The sequence below is a fragment of the Lissotriton helveticus genome, chromosome 3_1 (genome assembly GCF_964261635.1).
Source record: "Lissotriton helveticus chromosome 3_1, aLisHel1.1, whole genome shotgun sequence".
NCBI lineage: Eukaryota > Metazoa > Chordata > Amphibia > Caudata > Salamandridae > Lissotriton > Lissotriton helveticus.
The window spans coordinates 2,052,240,054-2,052,263,700 of NC_136061.1; positions in this window are offsets into that span (position 1 = coordinate 2,052,240,054).

Here is a 23,647-nt window from a genome sequence, read left to right on the forward strand (position 1 = left end):
CCTCCACAGACTGTCCTCGGAGGTTCACCAGGAGCAGGAAGGATGGTCGCTTGGAGGCTGGTTCTGGGACACTTTGAAGAGCTGGGGATGGAGATTATTCACGTTTTTATTGATACCAATCATGATACTGTGTGGGTGTTGTTTAGGTATTCAATGTTTACCATCTTTATGTGCACTCATTTCCAACTGTATGTGCCCAAAGACTTTGAACTTTAAAACTGAGCACATGAGTCCCATATACGAGATAGAGGTGCGTGGTCTCATGGGGATCGATCCGAACTGACAAGCTGGCGAGACATGTTAAAGGGAGGACTGTGGAATTTTAGTTCGTGTACTAAACATTATCTACGCCATCTTGCAGACTCACGTATGAGTATACACGACAGCCATTTTAGGTACCATGGTCTCCCTGTTCACGATCGCCCGTCAGCACTTCCCTGAACCTTGCAAGCCTTCCCCGCGCACCCTGGCTGCCCCCGCACTCGCACGCGCAAGTCATGAACCCTCCCCTCCCATGACTCTGTCTCAGGGAATCACACCCCGCGCCTGACCAACACCTCCTTTCCGTCCATGAATACCCCTCCTTTGATGACCCCTTCCTCTGAGCCCGACTGCCTGTACGAACCGCTGGTCATCCTTTAGCCCGAGGATACAGTTTATTGCCCATTACTGTAATTCACTCGCCTTTCCTGAAAGGAGCCACTATTGATCATGACCTCCCCATCCCCTGAGATTCGATCAGGCGCACACATTCCAAAGGAATCGGCAGAACACTCAGCTGCGTGATAGCCCCTTCCAATCATATGAGGGGAAAGGGCCTCTACTGTTGTCATGTGTTGGAATGGGCCGGAACTGGGGGGTGCCGGTGATGTCGTTCTCATACTTCACAATGTCCCTGTTGTAATAAAGGACGTTCACATGTCTTAAACCAGTGTATAAAAAGACCAGGTCTCAGAGAGGTTGAGAGAGCACCTCGAGACGATACCTCGTTGTCTGATCTGATGTGTTCTACTCCGTCGGAATAAAACTTGTTTCCTGTCTTCCTGTCTCCAGCGCCTGCCTCTTTATTGAATAACTTCGTATGGTATTAGAGGCGTTTTACGCCGGGCAAATTTAACTTAGGAAACATCTACTGAAATCGCCTGACCATTTTGAATTGATATTTAACAATTGGCGCCCCAAACGCGGGGCCCATCAGCGACACGTGGATCCAGTGGGAGAGGTCCCGACGACAGAGTGAACAACTGCAACGATCGGAAAGAGCTCCTGTCCGATAGACCCTCGTCTGACAGCCGATCATCTGAACTTCACTGATTCCGAGCAGACCTCTCCCGAGTGATCTACAGTCCTGACTGGGAACCACCAGGAGTGCCGCGATAGCAACAAGAGAATAGAGGACAATCGGGCGCTGGAAGCGGAAGACGAGAAACTGTCCATGCGGTCCGGGTAAGGTCGTGATACACGACAAATTGCGAAATTGATTGATTGATTGTTTGAAAATACTAGTATTACTTATTGACTGTTTCTGAGAAATTCTCTAGTTGCAAACAAGCACAGAATCGCCATACTCTGTTTAATCTTTGCAGATAGTGAAGGGTAGGCAACGCAAGCCTTTAACACGTCGTGCCTACTTTTCTCCTCATTGATTGATTGATTGAATCGAGCATTGAATTGTTCGAAGTTGGTTCTCTTAAGGATCTTCTCTGTCCGCAAACGGCGAAGAATAGGAATATTCTCTCTCCCTTTGCCGATAGTGAAGGGTAGGTAACGCAAACCTTTAACACGTCGTACCTATGTCGTTCCTCATTGATTGATTGTTTGCCCGAACATTGACTGTTTTGGGAATTGGTTCTTTTCGGAGGTATTCTCTATTTGCAAATAGCGTAGAATAGAATATTCTGTCCAGTCTTTGCAAGTAGTGAAAAGATAGGTAGTGCAGGCTTTTGCCCCCATTGTAATCCGTCATGCCTATCTTCTCCCCATTGGTTCATAGTTGGGTCAACCCGGACCGCTTATTAGAGATGAACCATCCAGCTCCACTGGAAGGCACCCCTAATAAGGACATGTTTACTAAGCAAGGACTAGTCGCTATAGCTTATAGTAAGTTATGGCATAAATATACAAAAAAGGATCCTAAAAATCAATGGCCACTGATAGGTTCATTTGATAAAAATAAAATAAAAACACTAGAAGCAGCTGTAAAAATAAACAAGGCAACGCCCACTATGCTTGATAGTATTGGCATGTGGCGCAAAGAAGCAGAACATCGCAGGAAAAGAGAGGAAGCAAAAATAGTGAAAGAGTTACGAAAAAATGCCCATCTGGCCGCAAAAGAACTAGATGAAGAAATAAGAAGAAGAGAGGAAGTTAGACAAACGCAAGAATCAGGACTGGCAGGCCAATGCCCTGTCAGGACCACCTCTGCGCTCTACCCGGAGATACCCTCCAAACAGCGGGCAAATGACGAGTTACTGCTCGGACCTCCAATTATCTACATGCCTCCTCCTTATGCTCCCAGCCAGCCTCTAGCACAACACTCACCAGCCCAAAGTGCAGGTATGGGTGACTCTAGCGCTAGTGCCCCGGCTCTTACGGCCTTCGCACCAGCCGCATTGGTAACAACAGCAGATGAACATGAGACTAGCAGGCGCCTAACAGCCAGACCAAATAGGTTGAGCAAAGATGAGCGGGATGGAATCGACAAAATAGCAAAAACATTGGTAGAACGGAAGGAGAGCGAAGAATATACGATGAATATGCACAATTCACATGCCGGTAGTCATAGACGGCATTTCATTTTACGGTTCAGCTACCACACCCTGAACGCATATGAGGATAGGTACCAGAATAAGGGTCCAACAAAATTGACGGCTCTATATAGAAGGGTTGATGTTGGAGATGGAACTGAGAGCGATGTGACGGACCTCTTCATGCAAACGCTTGAGGTCTTCCGCCACCTCGCGGAACAGAAACCAGAGGTCAAGATCACAGTCCCTGAAACGATTGAGCCCTCATTAGAAGCAGCCAACACGATGATGCCTATCAGAGAAGCCGCCCCCCTTTGGGTTCCCCCGCGAGGTCAGGGAACAAACGATGATATCAACCACGCAGATGCAAAAGGGAGGGTTGTGTACAACTGGGTTTACCAACCATGGGATCGGCAAGATATTTTAACTTTTAGGCAAGCCCTGCCCGATTTACGAAAAAACCCTACAGCATTTTATACAGAACTAGGCACAGCCTTGGGCTCAACCATAATGACTCTAGCGGACATTGATTTGTTTTTCGGGTTGTGTCTGCCGGCTGATGTGTGGAAGCAAATCCGGAAAGCCGACCACACGGACCTGTTCGGACACACCTGGAAACAACTCGATGACCTAGATAGGCAGCGAGAGCCCAGAAAGAAACCTGTAAAAGACATACTGGAACTCCCCGACAAAATAGTGCAGAAGCTAAAGACGTTGATCCCAGACAAGAAGGTAGACTGGTCGATAGTCACGGCTTGTCACCAGAAACCTCAGGAAGATGTATCAGAATACTTCTCACGATTCGAAACAGTGTTCTCCGACTACAGTGGCCAAGATATGACCACCGCAACCGGACAACACCTATTCATGCAAAACTACGTAAAGGGGCTAACGCAAGAGGTCTCCCAAAAGTTACAGACTAGCGAGAGTAGTTGGGGAGCCTCTAAACCTGCAGCTATCCTTCAGATGGCTCAGTATTACGAGCACCAAAAGAACGAGAACGAAAGGGCAACTGAGAAAAAGAAAAAGGACTTAAAAGAACGAGTAATGATTGCTCAATTGCAGGGAGTGACTACGGGAAGGGAACGGTATAGGGGGAGCTACCAGTCGAATGCCCCAAGGAATTTGGCCCCTAGAGACCGCAACCCCACACCTGGCGCTCCACGAACCGACCTCGATGAGAACCAGTGTGCATTTTGCAAAGAATTTGGGCATTGGAAGTCTCAATGCCTGGCCCTTCGGGAAATGATTAAAAATAAAGAAGCAAGGGACATGACAAATGGCTCCAAAACTGGAGGGCAGGGACGAGGGCAGACCCGCGACACCACCAATGACCGATCTGACAGACCAAACACATTTGACCGCCCCGACAGAATCAGTGCCAACAGTCCGACGGCAACAATGCTCACGACTCTGCATAGGACTGCCAGGGGCAAGGGAGGGATCCAGTCGAGCTCTGTGTTGACCAGCAAGGTCCTTACGTCACTGCTAAGGTCCTGGGTACAAAGTCTCCATTTTTGGTAGACACTGGAGCGACACGTAGTGTATTATCAAAGCGACTGATTCCAAGGGCACCCTTGTCTGGCTCACACATTACCTCGATAGGTTTCGATGGAACGCCCTCCACTAATCCCCTGTCTGTACCTATCTCCTTTGACCTAGGAAACAATCCCACTGACACAACATTTCTGCTCTCCTCCAACTCCCCTGACGCCATTATGGGTATTGATTTACTGAAACATTTCCGAGCTACTATTAGGTGTTCCCCGGATGGAGTCCGAGTCATCCTGTACGACAACCCGAGCATGTCCAGACCCTACCCCGCACGACATATGTACGCCATAACAGATGCTGACCTATCCTTGCTCGATACCCTACCCCTGTACCTATGGGCCAGAAACGACTCGGATGGAGGACGAATGATGATCGATCCTGTACACATAACTGTTCGACCAGATGCAATACTCCCGAAACTCCCACAGTACCGGATATCGCCCGAAGGCGAGAAAGCATTGGTAGCGATTATTCAGTCCTTGGTAGACGCAGGAGTGGTAGTGGAAGTGGTTAGTAATGTCTGCAATAGCCCTATCCTACCCATTGTTAAGAAGCAAGGTGAGGGAGATGAGAAAGCGTACCGCTTCATCATCGACCTGCGAGAAGTCAACAAAGTGGTGGTGCCACAGTACCCCGTAGTCTCAGACATCGCCACCATTCTGACTCTCATCCCGTCCACTGCCACCACCTTCACCGTTATTGATCTTAAAAATGCATTCTTCTCTATTCCCATCCATCCAGACAGCCGTTATCTCTTCGGCTTCACTTTAAAAAACCGTTCATACCGATTTTGTAGAGCTCCCCAGGGCTACACTGAAAGTCCCAGCATTTACAGCCAGGCCCTCAAAAGACAGCTGGACGCCGTCCAGCTACCGGATGGAGTGGTATTGATCCAATATGTTGATGATATCCTTTTGGCGGCCGACTCCACTCCACTTGCAATCACAGCCACTATCCAACTCTTGCACTTTCTTGCGGAGAATGGCCACAAAGTCTCCAAAAAGAAACTGCAGTTCTGTCAGCCCCAAGTAACATACCTAGGCCACCTCCTGTCCAAAGAAGGGAGAAAACTTACGCCCGACCGAATCCAAACCATCCTAGACACCCCCATTCCAAAAACGCAGAAGCAAGTCCGTTCATTAGTGGGCCTTACTTCTTTCTGCCGACAATGGTTACCAAATTTCAGTCTCATTATAAAACCCCTACTTTCCCTGTTGGCCAAAGATGTTCCGTTCCCACTCCCTTGGACTCCCGAATGCCAAGCATCCTTTAAGGAGTTGCGGGATGCCCTTTGCTCGGCCCCCGTTCTAGGAACACCAGATTACTCCAAGCCCTTCTCCCTCTTCACTCACGAAAGGGAGGGATGCGCATTGTCTGTTCTAACTCAGCCCATCGGCGCCAAACAACGCCCTTGTGCCTACTTCTCTGCCACTCTTGATCCAGTCGCCAGAGCTCTACCCGCCTGCCTTCGAGCAGTAGCCGCTGCTGCTGTCTCTATCCGCCAGAGTGAGGGAATTGTACTTTCAAACTCCCTCATGGTATTAGTGCCCCATGCAGTTGACACCCTTTTGAATCAGACTAAGACTCAACATCTGACTAGCGCACGACTAACAGGGTACGAATTGACTCTACTTGCCCCCCACATCACCCTGAAGAGATGCACGACATTGAACCCTGCTACACTGTTACCCTTGCCCGAAAATGACCCCGATGTGCCCCCTATACACGACTGTGTGACCCTCATGGACGAACAGACCAGGAGTAGAGTTGACCTCCGAGACATTGCTTTTACAGATCCTGATGGAGAACTATGGGTAGATGGCTCTTGTATCAAACTCCCAGACGGCACCACTTCTGCTGCCTATGCGGTGACGACAGCTCGAACAGTAGTTGAAACCGCTCGCATCACACAACGATCCGCACAGGCAGCAGAACTAATTGCCCTCACACGAGCATGTATCATAGCAGCAGGAGCCACGGCAAACATTTACACGGACAGCCAGTACGCCTTCGGGGTGGTTCATCATTTTGGGCTCCTGTGGAGGGATAGGGGATTCCTGACGTCCCACGGTACACCCATCCTTCACGGAGATTTAGTCTCCGCCCTGATTGAAGCAGTTCTTCTCCCCAAAGGATTAGCAGTAATCAAATGCCAGGCACACAAGAAGGTAACATATTTAGTTGGACAGGGAAACGCACTAGCCGACATCACTGCTCGAACCACAGCTGAGAATAGGACAACGACACGCATGTATGTGACCAGGTCGCAAGCAGAAAAATGGACTGACGCTAGGGAAACGATCAGGGACATCCAATCGGCCAGCACACCACACGAATTGACTGAGTGGGCATGGGTGGGTCTAAGGGACGATGAAGACTGCTGGCGGACAAAAGACACGAACAAATGGTTGCTGCCTGATGCATATTTGATCCCCATACTGACAATGGCACATTCCCCTGCACACATAGGCTCTGCCCCCATGATTGAACTCATTTCCAAAGTTTGGCACAACAACAAGATCCCCGACTCGGCCAAACGCCTAGTCCAGCAGTGCCTTATCTGCTTACAACACAACCCCGGGAAAGGAACTGTGGTACCCCGGGGAGGGTTTGGGATCCCCGACCACCCCTTTGAGGTCCTTCAGATGGATTACATCCAGCTAGAGAGGTGCCAAGGCTTGAAGTACGTATTGGTCATTGTATGTGCCTTCAGCAAATGGGTGGAAGCCTATCCGACCCGTGATAACACTGCCATGACTACTGCCAAAGTATTGCTGAAAGAGTTTTTCCCTCGCTACAGCCTTTGTCGAATTTTATGGAGCGACAATGGCCCCCACTTCATAGCTGAAGTTATCTAACTAATCCTGAAGGGGTTGGGGGTAAAACAAAGATTCCACGCAGTCTTCCACCCCCAATCTGCTGGCCTGGTCGAACTACACAACGCTACACTGAAACTGAAACTGTCGAAAATAGTGGCCACCACAGGACTTAAGTGGCCAGATGCTTTCCACTGGCATTACTATCGATGCGCTCCACTCCCACTAAGCACCACTTGACCCCCTACGAAGTTGTGTTTGGCCAGCCTATGAACCTCTGGACTGCCCCCAAACCGACCTCCATTCACGACGTCCCCGACGTCCTGCTGTCAGATTATTTATGCAAATTAACTAAAACGTTGTCTGTCATTCATTAACAGGTGCAGCAGGCCATCCCCGATGCTTCCAGGGGTCCCGGTCACGATATCCAACCGGGGGACTACATCCTAATCCGGAACTTTCAACGAGCGAAGAGTCTGGAACCCCGGTGGACGGGCCCCTGGCAAGTGCTGATCACCACTCGGACGGCTCTTCGAGTGGAGGGGAAGAAGAACTGGCTGCATGCACACCACTGCAAGAAGATTTCCTCGACCCTGGCCACGACAGACAACGTCAGCACCCAAGAAGAGCTCCTGAACAAAGACCGACCATCACTGAACTGCTATCCTGATACTGAGGCACTTGAACTTGCAAAACACTCTGATCCCACTGTGCCATCTCGAGAAGGGTATTTCCTGCGTCGAAAGGAGGGAGCTTCGGCTAAGTAGGCCACTGACTAAGTTAAAAATCTCAGAACGGTGACCCAAAGCAACCAAGGGTTACCCGGAGAGAAGCTAAACGAAGTCTGTGGTTCTGCCCACTACCGAGCACCTTGAAGATGAAGATGATGGAAGCGCCAGATAAGAAGATGATGGAAGCGCCAGATAAGAAGACGTCGGAAGCAACAGGAAATACCCACTACAGGAACCCAAAGACTGACAATTTGCACAAATCAAAGACAATCGCTTTCTTCATCGTCTTCCTCTTTTGCCTCCTCCTCATGACTTCCTTCTGGATCTTGGAGGAAAGCACACCCGCTCACCAGATGTTGCCAACCACTGTCCAGCCAACCGCGAAAGAACACCACCTGATCACCCTTCCACCTCAGCTCCGAGAAAGGCGTAGGGAGTTCTGGAACAATTCCTTCGTACAACTGTTGCACCAGCACAACCTTGCTGCAAATGCCACGAACTGCTGGATCTGTGGGTTGCTCCCACATGCTACCGGACACTCCATCCCCTTCATCCCTTCTCCTTTCTCAGTTCACGGCTCCTGCCTCGCCTGGTTGATCCTCATGCAGGAAAGCCACAAGGACAACGCAACTTCTGGTCAAACGGTGTCACACTTCTACTATGGGTTCTGGCTGAACAAAACAGGAAAACCCTTTTGTCCTGCAATTTCAGGTTCAACCTTCCTTACGAACATCCCTGCCAAAGAAAGGGTCGAAATGCAAGTGCTCCACAATCCAGCCAGACCCACCTTCTCCCACCTGCGGAAACAAACGGCTGCCACCCTGACCGTGGCCCTGTCTGTCATCAATGTCACAGGACTCGTATGCCTCGAAGGACAAGGAACGCAGCTGGTGGGTCACAGTTCTTGTCGCATCACCAAAACATTGGTCTCAGCTGACCCCCCCTCCTTTGTTGCTTCCCCGAATATGTACTTTGTTTGTGGCACCAAAGCTTACACTTGGCTCCCAAGAGGCTGGAGGGGTACGTGCTACATCGCCTTCATTCTTCCTCCCACGTATGTGGCTCCAGCCAACCACCACCGGCAAAAGCGCGCCGGAGATGTTGAACAAGCCGACTCCACCGGAGCACAGTTCCTGGATGCAGCAAAGGGACTTGTTCCTCTGTGGGGACCAATGGCAAATAGCCGCGCTATCCGACACCTGACTCAGGCATTAGAAACAACCATTAACATCACCGCTGGCATCCTCGCCAACAACACGGCTGAGCTTCAGGCCGTCCGCCTGGTGGCTCTTCAAAACCGTCTTGTTCTAGATGTGGTTCTGGCCGACCGCGGAGGTGCATGCCGCATCATCGGCTCCAGCTGTTGCACCTATGTGCCAGATAACTCACCTTCAGTCTACAAAGCAATCGAACACCTCCACAGACTGTCCTCGGAGGTTCACCAGGAGCAGGAAGGATGGTCGCTTGGAGGCTGGTTCTGGGACACTTTGAAGAGCTGGGGATGGAGATTATTCACGTTTTTATTGATACCAATCATGATACTGTGTGGGTGTTGTTTAGGTATTCAATGTTTACCATCTTTATGTGCACTCATTTCCAACTGTATGTGCCCAAAGACTTTGAACTTTAAAACTGAGCACATGAGTCCCATATACGAGATAGAGGTGCGTGGTCTCATGGGGATCGATCCGAACTGACAAGCTGGCGAGACATGTTAAAGGGAGGACTGTGGAATTTTAGTTCGTGTACTAAACATTATCTACGCCATCTTGCAGACTCACGTATGAGTATACACGACAGCCATTTTAGGTACCATGGTCTCCCTGTTCACGATCGCCCGTCAGCACTTCCCTGAACCTTGCAAGCCTTCCCCGCGCACCCTGGCTGCCCCCGCACTCGCACGCACAAGTCATGAACCCTCCCCTCCCATGACTCTGTCTCAGGGAATCACACCCCGCGCCTGACCAACACCTCCTTTCCGTCCATGAATACCCCTCCTTTGATGACCCCTTCCTCTGAGCCCGACTGCCTGTACGAACCGCTGGTCATCCTTTAGCCCGAGGATACAGTTTATTGCCCATTACTGTAATTCACTCGCCTTTCCTGAAAGGAGCCACTATTGATCACGACCTCCCCATCCCCTGAGATTCGATCAGGCGCACACATTCCAAAGGAATCGGCAGAACACTCAGCTGCGTGATAGCCCCTTCCAATCATATGAGGGGAAAGGGCCTCTACTGTTGTCATGTGTTGGAATGGGCCGGAACTGGGGGGGTGCCGGTGATGTCGTTCTCATACTTCACAATGTCCCTGTTGTAATAAAGGACGTTCACATGTCTTAAACCAGTGTATAAAAAGACCAGGTCTCAGAGAGGTTGAGAGAGCACCTCGAGACGATACCTCGTTGTCTGATCTGATGTGTTCTACTCCGTCGGAATAAAACTTGTTTCCTGTCTTCCTGTCTCCAGCGCCTGCCTCTTTATTGAATAACTTCGTATGGTATTAGAGGCGTTTTACGCCGGGCAAATTTAACTTAGGAAACATCTACTGAAATCGCCTGACCATTTTGAATTGATATTTAACAAAAGCATTCAGATCCATTCTTGCCTTGTCATGTTTATAGATACTCTTTATATATTCCATAAATCAGTTCAATGTGCATCCCAAACAGCTCCAGTAAAGCAGTATAATTGTTATTTTTAACATATGTTAATGTTAAAGTCTGCTCTTTTTGTCTGGTACAGTTAATGAAGCAAGATCGCTGTTCTATCTTGTGGACTGTTCTTGAAGCAATTTACCAAATGAAGAAATTAAAACAGTGGGATTGTTGCCCTCGGTACAACTGGCCATATCTCTGTATTCAAGCAGTGTAAATGGCTAGAGGTTTAAAATATTGTATTCAGTATTTGCTTTGCTTTTATAAAACTTGCTACAATGTATGTAACCTCGAGCTTCCCCATGACCCTGTTCCCAAACATTTACTAACTCCAGGCTCCGTGCTAAAACATCGAAAGTGACCCACACATTGGCCCCTCTTCTGGGATCTCTCTGCCTTGCATTGTACTTGGATAAATGAACCAATCTGGCAGACAAAACATTATAATATACTCCTACAACAAATAAGGTGGGCTAGCTTGATAATTCCAGCATTCGCACTTCAATGGTGCTAGGGGCATCAAATATGTGCCCCTAGGTCTTAGCCACAGGCAATTACTGATTCTCCCTCTATATTTGTAAAACCTGACATATCTCATGATGCCTATAGCATCATTGTACTATTTTACCATATTGGCTGTTTCGAATAATGACTTTAACTCCCTTCTCTTAAATTTCTGCTCTTGTAGGTGAGAGGGTTGTGTCCAAGTGTTCCCTTTAAATAGATGGCATTGAAGAGAGTGATGTCAATTTCTTGACTGAGAATAATACCTTCCTTAGGCTGGTCAAATTATTTTATTAAAATCTCCTGATTCCTTCATTCTTGTGAGCTGGGTCACTGTTACAGAAATAATGCTAATTCTGCCCATTAATCTACTCCATTTAGGCACTACCTATTGCTACTTTTCCTCGGATCCCCCACCCATATTACCCTCCCAGTGTGGTCAGACTTGAGGAGGAGACACCTCCCTCCCACCCCATATCATTTTTGTTTTTTATTCAGTTCATAGCATAGTCAAAACAAAACAAAACACATATAGATATCAATCCATTAGCTAGCATGCTACAAATATATTAGAACACAGTGAGAGCAAGCTATAATGGCACATAGAAGCCCAAAAGAAGATAATTAAGCAATGAATCTGCAAATTAGCCTAAACTTCTAGGTGATCAATCATAGGCTGGCAAATTTTATTCCCCAGTTGTTTTTTTCTCAATGATTTGATATGATAACGATTATATTCCAAATAGAACACATTATAAAATTTTGCCCGCCACATCTCATATGAAGGCGCTTCGGGTTTCAACCACATAGAGGCAATGCATAATCGAGCAACTGACATAGCCATAAAACAAAAATATCGATTTTGATAATACAATGGCAAAATATCCATATCTTTAGATAATCCAAGCATCATCAACTCTCTAGATATCAACACATCAAAATTTAAAATATTTGATAGAAATTGTGCAATAGATACAAAAAAGGGTTTCAATACACTGCAATCAAAAAATATGTGCACAATATCTGCCATATCGATTTGACACCTAAAGCATTTCCCATTATGGATATTTTCCCACTTCATCATCTTGGCCGATGTGTGGTATAGATTAAATAAAGTTTTATAATGTTGGGAATGTAAATTAGCAGTCATAATGATTTTATCCGCGATATTGATTGATTCTTGAACAAACAAGTCAGGAATGCCAAGTCTAGTACTCCATTTCCCCTCTTGTACATCAATATCGTTGCGCTGTGCACTCAACAAACTATTATATAAAATCCCAATCTTGGCGGGTTTATTCAGGACTTCAAGAAAGTCATTAATGCCTATAGGTAAAATATTTTGATGTTTAAAAAGAAAATCCCGTAGCTGAAGACATTTAAAAAAATCATTCTGGGGAATCGCATATTTTTTTTTAAATCTTCAAATGTAACCATAGTGCCGGCATCGAACATACTGTCTAAACGAACAATACTTTTATCAGCCCATGTCCTCATCTTACTATCCCAAAATATAGAGGGGAATAATTCTGTTGAATCACAGGGGGTATAGAAATTAATGCGATTGAGAGAAATGATTTTTCGAACCCACTGCCACCCTTTAAATTCTGCTAATACAGTCTTAAATCTGGTTGTTTTATAGTAACTTGGCTCGAGAAAACATAGCAGCACTTGTCGAGATTGGCATCCCAATAACATTGAATAGATATTGGGACTTTCAAATATTGGTGGTTCACCCCCCGTCACCAAAATTGTCATATTCTGAAGAAGGCAGGCTAAATAATAAAAAACAAAATTCGGAACTCCCCATCCACCTTTTGAAAGCGGAAGTGTCATAAATTTAGACGCCCGACGAGGAGATTTCCAACCCCATAGAAACCTACCTACAATAGATTGCAGCGTCATTAATTGTACGCGTGGCAACTCCAGCGGTACAGTCTGGAAATATTAGAGGACCCTAGGTAGAATACACATCTTTAAAACGTTTGTTCGCCCCACCAGTGTGAAATGGAGACACTCCAGCTTTTCCAACTGGCGCTTAATTGATTGTAGTATATCAGTACAATTTACAGTGACTAACTCTTGCAGTGACATTCTGATTTTAATGCCAAGTACACGTTCAAAAACAAGTTTATTTAGACAATTGTCCATAAAACATTCTAAACATTACACATTAATTAAAACCTTTAAATGAACCTCCCTCCTCACCACCCCATCCCCATTACATTTCATTTTTTTAAATTCTGTTTAACAGATCGTAGGAACCGAGCAATCCCAACTGCCACGTCTATTTAGCCTTGTGAGTGACACGTAGATCGTTAAGGCATAGCCCAGCGGTACACACTACCTGGGTTTTAGTAATATTCAATTTATACCCAGACAATCTACCAAACACTTGTGTTATATTTTCAATTTCACCAAGTGCTTGTTCCGGATCAGATGTAATGACCGCAATGTCATCAGCATAAGATAAGACACGGACACAGCTATCACCCACAGCCATTGATTGTATACGCTGAGAGGAAATTAGCATCTGCAACAGTGGCTCGATATAACTAGCAAATAATAACGGCAAGCATGGGCATCGCTGCCGTGTACCCCGAGTGATATAGACAAATGATGACTCCTGCCCCATCACGCAAATCTTGGCCCTTGGTCGTTTATACATAATATGCAAGGCAAGTAGAAATTGGGGTCCAAACCCCATTTTGCTCATAATGGCCCATAAAAATGCCCACGCCACGTGATCAAATGCTTTTTCAGCATCTAAAAACACCAAGCCAACATCTTTAGAAAATGCAGATGCATAATGCAAGACAAGAAAGAAAGCCATGCTGGTGGTGAGACACCAATGATGGTACAACTTGAAGTAAATGAATAGCGAGGATTTTGGAATATATCTTGGTATCAACATTAATTAATAAAATAGGTCTATAAGACCCCGGAAGATATGGGGGTTTGTCTTTCTTTTGGAATACCACTATGCTTGCATCGTCCCATGAGGGAGGAGGGTTGCCAGCTTGAGCAGCGATAACAGTGGCGAGCATATCATCTTTAATGATAGGAAATAGCAAACGATAGACCTCTAGAGGCAATTTATCCGGACCGGTAGCTTTCCCAAGCGCAAGGGCCTTAAGTGCGATCTCAAGCTCTAGCATCGTTATTGGGGCTTCCAGCTCCTCTCTAACAATGGGCACCACCACAAGTGTATCGAATCTAGCCACAAACTTTTCAATATGATCTTGGGAAAGATATTCTTGGGTATACAATTCAGTATAATACTGTTGAAAAACCTGTAGTATACCATCCATCGTCTCAGCAAGACCACCCTGGTCGTTCTGTAAGGTCGCAATGCGCTGTGATGTCTGTCGCCCACGAAGTCTTTGAGCTAAACACCTCCCAACCGCTTCCCAATACTCATATCTCTCCGCACGATGAATTTTGTACTGACATGCTATATCACGACTCCAAACACCATTAATCTTTGCCTAAAAGCGCGCAACCTTCATTTGTGCCAATTCACTGTCTCGGTGTGCTCTGATATCCAAGATGAGTTCCTGTTCTGCATTTTTTAAATCTGCCAGCAATTTATCCATATCAGCTTTTTGTTTCTTCTGTTGAGACCACCCATAGCTATAAGTTTCACCCCGCAATCCGGCCTTGAAACAGTCCCATACCATCGCCTGAGAAGCTGTACCTCTATTATAATCAAGGAACTGCTGAACCCATACTTGAACATAGCATACATATTCTTCATCAGATATAAATTTCTTATTAAATGAAAATGACCGCTGTACCCGCTGGATCTTAAAAGGAAGCATATCAATAACAACAGGGCCATGATCCGAAGTAATCCGTGGCATTACCTGCATATGGGCAGCGCTCATGAGTCACCTAGGCAAAAAAATATAATCTAACCGAACAAATTTTTTATGAGGTGAAGAAAAAAAAGTATAGCTGGGATCACCCGGGTTAGCCAATGGTCACCCATCAACTAGGCCGTGCTGAAGCAATAATTCCCGCAATGCTCTAAAAACATGTGGCTTACGGCTGATATATCTAGTAAATTGAGGATCCCAAATAAAGGGCTCGCCGTGTACATTAAAATCCCCAAGTAATAGTAAGGGTGTGCCCCACAGTGCCAGCTCAACATTTAGGGATTCAAGAATCTCAACTTCGTCCAGATTCGAGCCATATACCGTACATACTGTAACTGTAGCCCCCCCTGATGATACACTCCGCAATTGCCCAGCGTCCTAAACTATCAGCTTTATTTTTCCCCGTAGTAACAATCGTTTGACGACCCAGAATTGCAACCCCCGATTCATAGCAGCCTGCCTTGATGCGACAAATAGTGTATAGCCCAATTCACTCAATATCTTCCAATTGCCCCATGGCACGTGGGTTTCCTGAAGGCATATAATATCAGGATTGATTAGTCGAACTTCCCGCATCACTCATCTACATTTAAGAACATTGTTCAATCCACACTCGTTAAATGAACATACGCGTAGTCTATTACTAGCCCTTAACTCTTAGTTCAACCATAAATTGACATGTGTCATTAATACATAAAACACTAAATAGGCTTGCTCCTTCAGCCTTACAACATATGCCATGAACTGTCTTTTTTTCCTTTACACCCTTACCCCAAATCCTACCCCCACCCAAAAAGCCCCTCCCTTCCCACAGGACCCCCCCAGTGACCCTCCCGAATAACCAAGGCAATAGGACCTATCGCCCTTTCGATGAGTGTAAGAGATTCTCGAATTCTTGGACAATCCCGTATCAAATTTGCATATCTCTAAAAAATAAAAATAAAAAACAAAAGAGCAAACATTGATTAGTAGTTCATCAACCCAAAGAATTAAGATATTCCTTAGCTGAGGCCTCAGAAGTAAAAAATCGATTCTGCCCTTTATGCACCGTTTTCAAAGTAGCTAGCTGCAAAAGAAAAACCTGTAAGCCCTTAGATTGGAATGGTGCAATTAATTGGCGTAGCCGCCAGCGATTTTCTACAGTGGAGTGGCAGTAATCGGGACGTACAAAAAATTCAATCCCTTTGCCAGATCTTTTTTTCTCGGCTCCTGCCAAGTCGTAAAGTGTTTTTCTAGCTAGAAAATTATTTAGTGAGATCAATATAGCACGTGGGTGTTGAACAGCTTGCCCAGTCCTAACAGGTCGCTGGTGAAATGGGAATCGATGCGCCCGTAGAACTTCCTGGGCCCAGTTCCAGTCCCAGTTCCAGTCCTTAACCTCCGAAATGCCTCTTCAAAAAGTTCCACTACGAATTTGCGAATGTCCTGCCCCTCATTCCCTTCAGGGACCCCAAGAATACACAAATCATTACGGCGTAGTCGATACTCCATATCTGCAAGCTTTAAATGCACATCTTCCTTGTGTGCATTGATGTCTGCGATTTCTACCTTGGGATTTGCCACTTGATCTTCTAATGTAGAAATACGGCCCTCAGCTTCCACTATTCTATCTGTAAAATCGTTACATGACTTTGCCAGACGTCGAACAGTGTTCTGGGGCTTCCGGCAGGCGTTGTGAAACCTCTGGCTTCTAGCCGATGTTCCGAAATAGCCTTAAAGATCTCCTCAAGCAAGGCTTGGCTAGTGGCCCCCAGATCGCCACTAGGGTGCTCAGACAGGTCTAGGCTACCAGACATAGGATCAGCTGCCGACGAAGCCCAGTCAGAGACCTCAGCGATCCCTTGTTGCCTGATGGTATCATTTTTGCCACCCGCCTCACGGAGGTTAATATCGCTCTGTTGATTAGCCTTCATAATAGGTGTAGACTCCTCTGTAGTATCATAGAACATTGATAAATCCGCCTCATCTTCCAGATCACCGTCGGAATCTGTTCCATCTGATTGCTCTGAGAGAGAGTAAAATTCACTGTCTTTGCTGCTCACAGGGTCAATAAGTTCTTCCCCGATAACACAAGTTGCATTGGCCACACTATGTTCGCTCCCTTCATGCTCATCAGTGGACCCAGCCAAAGCTTGTGATGGTACCGTTAAGGTGTGCTGTAAAGAAGCTGAAGAGACTGGAGAAACTAATAGCAGTTCAAATGCTTCCACCAATGTAGTATCCCCGTCGATATCGGCGGGGTCGGAATCAGTAGGTCTTGCTATGGAAGTCATGGCCTTTCTCCCTGAGAGAGTTTGAAACATTTGTGGGATCTTAGGGGTGGCAGATTTGTCTACCCCTGAATCCTTGCAATTGTCCACCTTATTGCTACTAGTTTGTGTTAACTTTGCGGCAAGGGCAGCGCGAGGCCCCACCTGGCTCTCCCCAGTAGCTCTAGTTTTCCCACCGCGGGCTGTTTTTGGACCCATAGCCCAAATAATTAAAGCAAACCAAGTGGCCCTGTCACAAGGTTTTACTTAGCTATATAGACCGCTCAAAGGGGCTTTCCAGAAGTTCTCTCTGTGGCACACAAAACCCAAACAGCGAGTTTCACAATGTAGAAGCACTGTAGAAGCAATGTAAGAACAGTCAATAATTGAGAAATAAAGCAAATTTGTCATTGCTCCAGGCGTTGAAAGGCAAATTTGAAAAAAAAAAGTAAGCTGCTTGATTAATGAAGCAAACTACCAGCTAGAGAGTTTGTTCCAAAGTACACAAGTCCCAGAAATCAGTTCTTTGCTGCGTAGAAGTAGCACAAAAAACAATCAAGACAGTAGTTGATCAACAAAGCAGTTAGCTAATCTTCAGTGCTCTCGTACTTGCCTCAGACTTGCCGCCTTGGACACAGAGCAAAAGGGTACATGTAGTAGTCTCTCCTTGCATCAGTGCGTTAAAACACAAGTCCTGTATAATTCAATTCAAGTTTCTCGCTCCGTGCAGAGAGAAAACCCAGCAGAGAGCGTCGACGAGTGCAGTCAAACACCGCGGCTCCCCAGCGTGCTCCGCCCACTTCAGCTCTGCGGCGACTCCTGCCTCGCACCGCTGAGAGCCGTGCTGGAGACCACGCAAATGCAGGTTGCAAATTACAGCCCCCCCCGGATGGCATTGGGGGGCCAACAAAAGCCAGCATCACACAGGATCCGCGAATGCCTCAAAGTTTGCCGCTGAGGACCGTGACAGACCTCTGGTAAGTAGAAACGCCGGGATGTCCAAATGGAGCCTCTCACACGAACGTCTGACTAGCAGACGCCATCTTGCCTCGGGCTCCCCCACCGCATATCAAATGAAATTCTAATAAAACGTTAGTCCTAATTCCTTGAAACTGTGCAGGGGATAGTATTTCCTCAGAGAGAAATGTCTGGTTTGTCGTACCAAACGTCAGTTTTTCAAAGGCCATCTGAAGTAAAAAGACTGCTGAAGGGCACTCACAATTTTTTTATTCATTAAAAATGCATTGTCATGTAGTTCTCCTGGTAATTGCAATGCTGCACATGCTCTGCTCAGAGGGACTTTTACGTTTTTTCGGTACGTTTAAAGGACACAGGAAAGTGAAAAATATGAGCAAAAAATGCACAATGGATTTCTTAGTTAATACTGTGGGATGTGCTCTCTCACTACACTCAAGCCGTTACACAAAACCACACTGCTTTGTAAGGTCCTCCTTGCATCCTTCCACAACCGCTGGCCCCTATCATCAGTGGTGCGTCACCAGGTGTAAGGCCCCCTTACTCCATGCGTGATAGCTTCCTAACTATTAAATTAAGAAATACTCACTATCGAGCAGAGATGCCACTGATGTTACTGTGGAGAAATCAGCATCAGACTGACACTGATCTTCAAAAAATTAAACCCTGTCTGTTCCCTCCTGGTTGAATGCCCAAGTCTTTGTGTTAACCAAAAGTGATCCTCTGATTGCCTTGCAATTTGAGATCAAAATGACAGATCAAGGGGGTCATAAAATAATGAAATTAAATAAGATATAATAAAAAAATAAAAATAATAAACATTCCATTATAATAAAATAATGAAGCTGATAGGAATTCATCAACATTTCAAAAATAATATCTCCAATCTTTCAACACATGGGTAGAGGATGTGGTCTAACATATAAGGCAGAAACAACAATTGATGGATAGAATGCAGAACAATGTCATACATTCACCCCAGTAAAGAGATCTGGGCCTAAATCCATCATTTTTTTGCACTTGAGTCAAGCTATCCTGGCTGAAGACGGCTGATAGCCAGAAACCGGTCCTAGGATGCTTGGAAAGATATGGCTTGGCAGTTCGGGCTGGACTGTTCCCATGAGGCACAGGGTCAAGGCTGATTTGCATATGGCCATGTCTGAACTGGGGTGGTGTGGAGTGCAAATAGACGATGGATTTAGGCCCAGATCTCTGTACTGGGGTGAATGCAGGACATTGTTCTGCATTCTGTCCATCAACTGTTGGTTTTGCATTTACCACCCCGAGTGGGATGGGTATGCTCAGACGTGAGTCCCGTGCTCTCCACACCACTGGAGTCGAGCAATCCTGGCTGAAGACGGCTGATAGCCAGAAACCGGTCCTAGGATGCTTGATTCCGGTCCAGGAAAGACATGGCTTGGCAGTTCGGGCCGGACTGTTCCCATGAGGCACAGGGTCAAGGCTGATTTGCATATGGCCATGTCTGAACTGGGGTGGTGTGGAGTGCAAAAAAACGATGGATTTAGGCCCAGATCTCTGTACTGTGGTGAATGCATGATATTGTTCTGCATTCTGTCCATCAACTGTTGGTTTTGCATTTGTCACCCAGAGTGGGATGGCTATACTCAGACGTGAGTCCCATGCTCTCCACACCACTGGTGTCAAGCTATCCTGGCTGAAGACGGCTGATAGCCAGAAACCGGTCCTAGGATGCTTGATTCCGGTCCAGGAAAGACATGGCTTGGCAGTTCGGGCTGGACTGTTCCCATGAGGCACAGGGTCAAGGCTGATTTGCATATAGCCATGTCTGAACTGGGGTGGTGTGGAGTACAAAAAAACTATGGATTTAGGCCAAGATCTCTGTACTGGGGTGAATGCATGACATTGTTATGCATTCTGTCCATCAACTGTTGGTTTTGCATTTGTCACCCCGAGCGGGATGGGTATGCTCAGACGTGAGTCCCATGCTCTCCACACCACAGGAGTAAAGCTATCCTGGCTGAAGACGGCTGATAGCCAGAAAACGGTCCTAGGATGCTTGATTCTGGTCCAGGAAAGACATGGCTTGGCAGTTCGGACTGGACTGTTCCCACGAAGCACAGGGTCAAGGCTGATTTGCATATGGCCATGTCTGAACTGGGGTGGTGTGGAGTGCAAAAAACAATGGATTTAGGCCCATATCGCTGTACTGGGGTGAATGCATGACATTGTTCTGCATTCTGTCCATCAACTGTTGGTTTTGCATCTAACATATAAGGCAACCAACCTCAAATCTGGGGAACCATATTCGAGTCTCTGCAATGACATTCAACATCCTGTGATTCTGGGCAAATCACTAAATATCCCTGTGCCTAATAAACATGAAAGTGTCCTTGTGTATTGCAACTGGTGCTCATGTAAAGCGCTCTGCTACATGATTCCTTTGGGTCAAGGTCGTGCAATATAAAACTCAGAAAAAAAGTTAAAAATGCAAGTGTAAGTGTGGTGAATGACAATTTCCTGAGTTCTGAGTCCTGTTCCCAAGGAGGAGTGTCAGAAGGAGAGATTAGGAAGAGACTATTCAATAAACCATATTTTAACCAAAACAAAAAGTGATTTCAAAAATACTTTTTCAAAAGCATAGACTCTAAGTATGCACATTAATACATGTGATTGAATAGAAGTGGCAAAAATGTGGCAATATATAAGATGTGCCTGTAGAAACCAGAAGCCTAAGGGGGCTACAATCCATGTCCTAAATTGCACCCACTTTTATAAATCGGAACTGTGAGAAAGTCATCATTTTGCTCTATTTGCCCCTATTTGTGACTGATACTGGTGGTTACTGATGCTGATTGTGCCCTGGCCTCTGCAAACCAGGCCCAAAAGGTATTTGGTAACTATGGGTAATTACAATTGGTTCTAACATCCTACCTGTAAGTCCTGTGTATATTGCAGGGCATATAGGTTTACAGACTTCAATGGATTTAATGCACTTAAGTGTACATCGATGGCTTCTCCTTAGGGGCTCACATTGATAGTGACCATAGACCGCAGCAAATTTATTTTACCATCAATCAAATGAAATTGAAGAGGCTCTCTCCACCAGCACTGCAGTGCAGACAGAAAACCTCAAACAGCTTAAATGGCACAATGAAATCAGTCCGGAGGCTCTGTCCTGAGTCAGAGCTCAATACGGCACATCTATCGCCAAAACAAACTCCTCCATCAGGCACTCTTTACAGATCAAATCCTTCACAGCTATCAATTCAATTTTCCTTCTCTCGTAAACCATGCGATCAGTGTTCTAAACTAAAACTGACAGGACATCATAAGATCTTGAAAAGTGAATTTAACGGCATCACTGTGAATCCTTGTTCAGCGGCCTACCTCCCCAATCACAAAACTCAATCTAAATAACTTGAGCTCCCATTTCAGGAAATCAATCTTGCATGCCTAAAAGAAAACAAGAACTTCTTGACTCGATTGCTTTTTGTTAGCAAAAAAAAGAACACAATGGTTGTTGGTTAATCAAGCGACAACCGGTGGCAAGACAGGCACCAACACCAACATCTACGAAACCTGCTTGGCTGTCATCCTTGATGTCACACTATTCATCACATGCCGATTGCATGGCCACACAATATTTTTATCGATCACCAAGTGATCCTTCAACTGTTCTTGAAGCAGCAAAACTCTGCAACCACCATGCTCAATGATAGATCACTTATTGATTTCCGTACATCTAGCCAACTAGAGGAATGCTGCATCCTGAAGTTGGTAGGGCTGTTTAAAGATTGGGTGCCTGGCCCCAACGGACTCCCCACAGCCCTCTTTACATCTGACACTACATTCTGGTCCAAGGTGCTGTTGCCCCTGTTTGAACACTGCCAGGTATCGAACAGCATCCCAGACTCCTGGAGAGGTTCCATCATCCAGCCAATTATTGAAGGGGCCACAGAATCTGATCCTTCCCACTATCGACTCATTACTTTAATCAATATCAATGCTAATCTCAATGCCAGCCTGCTACTTGATGATGTAAAAGCCTGGGCAGAGGAATGCTGGGCCATTCCGAGTAATCAGTGTGGCTTTAGAGACAAATGCCATAAAATCTCAAATCTGATTGCACTGGCCATTATATGTGACAATACCTTGAGGAACCAACCAACACTTTACTCCTGCTTTGTTGACTTTAAAGCTCCATTTGGCAACATACCTAGGGGTTCCTTTCCTTGTGAAGCAAATTACAGGCCTGGGGAATGCCAGTTGCCTTATAGAGCTCAATTAAGCAACTGTACATTAACACATGGGAGCAGGTCAAACTAGGAGATGTCTCTCACATCTCAAGGAAGATCCCTACAAAATCAGGGCTGAAGGAAGGATATGTGCTCGCTCCCTTACACTTTGAGTTATAAATTGCTGATGTGTTGAATGCCCTTGATGGAGCGATCTGCCACCCGCTCAAACTGGGAGGCCAACGCATGACCCACCTTCTATACGCAGATGACCGCAAGCTCAAGCCAAACAAAGATGGGTCGTCATAGTCACTTTTCCATCTTACATGCCTATACTGTCAGGAATGGGCTGGAAATAAATCAAACAAAAACCATGATGGTTTACATTTGGTACAAAAACAATTTGTCATGGCAGGTGGCATCTTAACGTTGTCTGACTCTACCACACCTGTGAGTATAAACATCTGGGTATCTACCTGGACAGTCGGGGATCATTCAAATCTCATCTGTTCTCTATGGAAAAACAAGGGCCCAGCATAATGTTTACTCTTGCACTTGTTGCTCAAAAACTGCTAGGACTGAGTCTTGATCCTCTTCTCCATGTGATGAAAGCAAAAGTCATGGCCGTATTAAGCTACTGGAGCAAAATCACCCTGGATAGGGAGGCCACCACAGTGGGCAAACATGTTACTCAAATTTACAAAGTTGCTCTTCACTTGCCAGAGAGAGCATCACCAGCATTAGCAAGACTTGAGTTGAGCATCACAAAACAGCAGCGGACCAGAGGCAATTACTTCTTAAATTTCTGCCACAGGCTTAGACCTTCACCACATGACTCTATGCTAGGCCTAGTCTGGTGCGAACTAGAGGGCGCTGGTTCATCCTCGCCTGAGAAGCAACACCTTATGGATAAATTAATTGATTTCTCACTCACTGAGACCTAGGGCAGTCATCTCTCTCACCAGGTCTTCAAAACACTCACAGCAGCCATGGCAAAACAACTGTCAAAACTAGAGGATATGGCTGTACTGAGCAAGCGCTCTCATGCATGGCCAATAATCAACTTCTACAACAACCAACAGAACTACATTGCCTGTACACACCCTCTGTGGAGTAGGGCTAGATTAGTGGCACTAAGATTAGGAGAGTGAAATATGCGATCTCATCTCCTGGCATGTCGCCGTTCAGATCCCTATCATGCAAGGTGTCATCTCTGAGGTCAGGAAAAGGAAACCCTAATTCATATTTTATGTACCTGTCCTTCATTGTTGCATCAAAGAAAAACTCTCCTCCGCACCAACTTCATTGACTCAGGAGTTC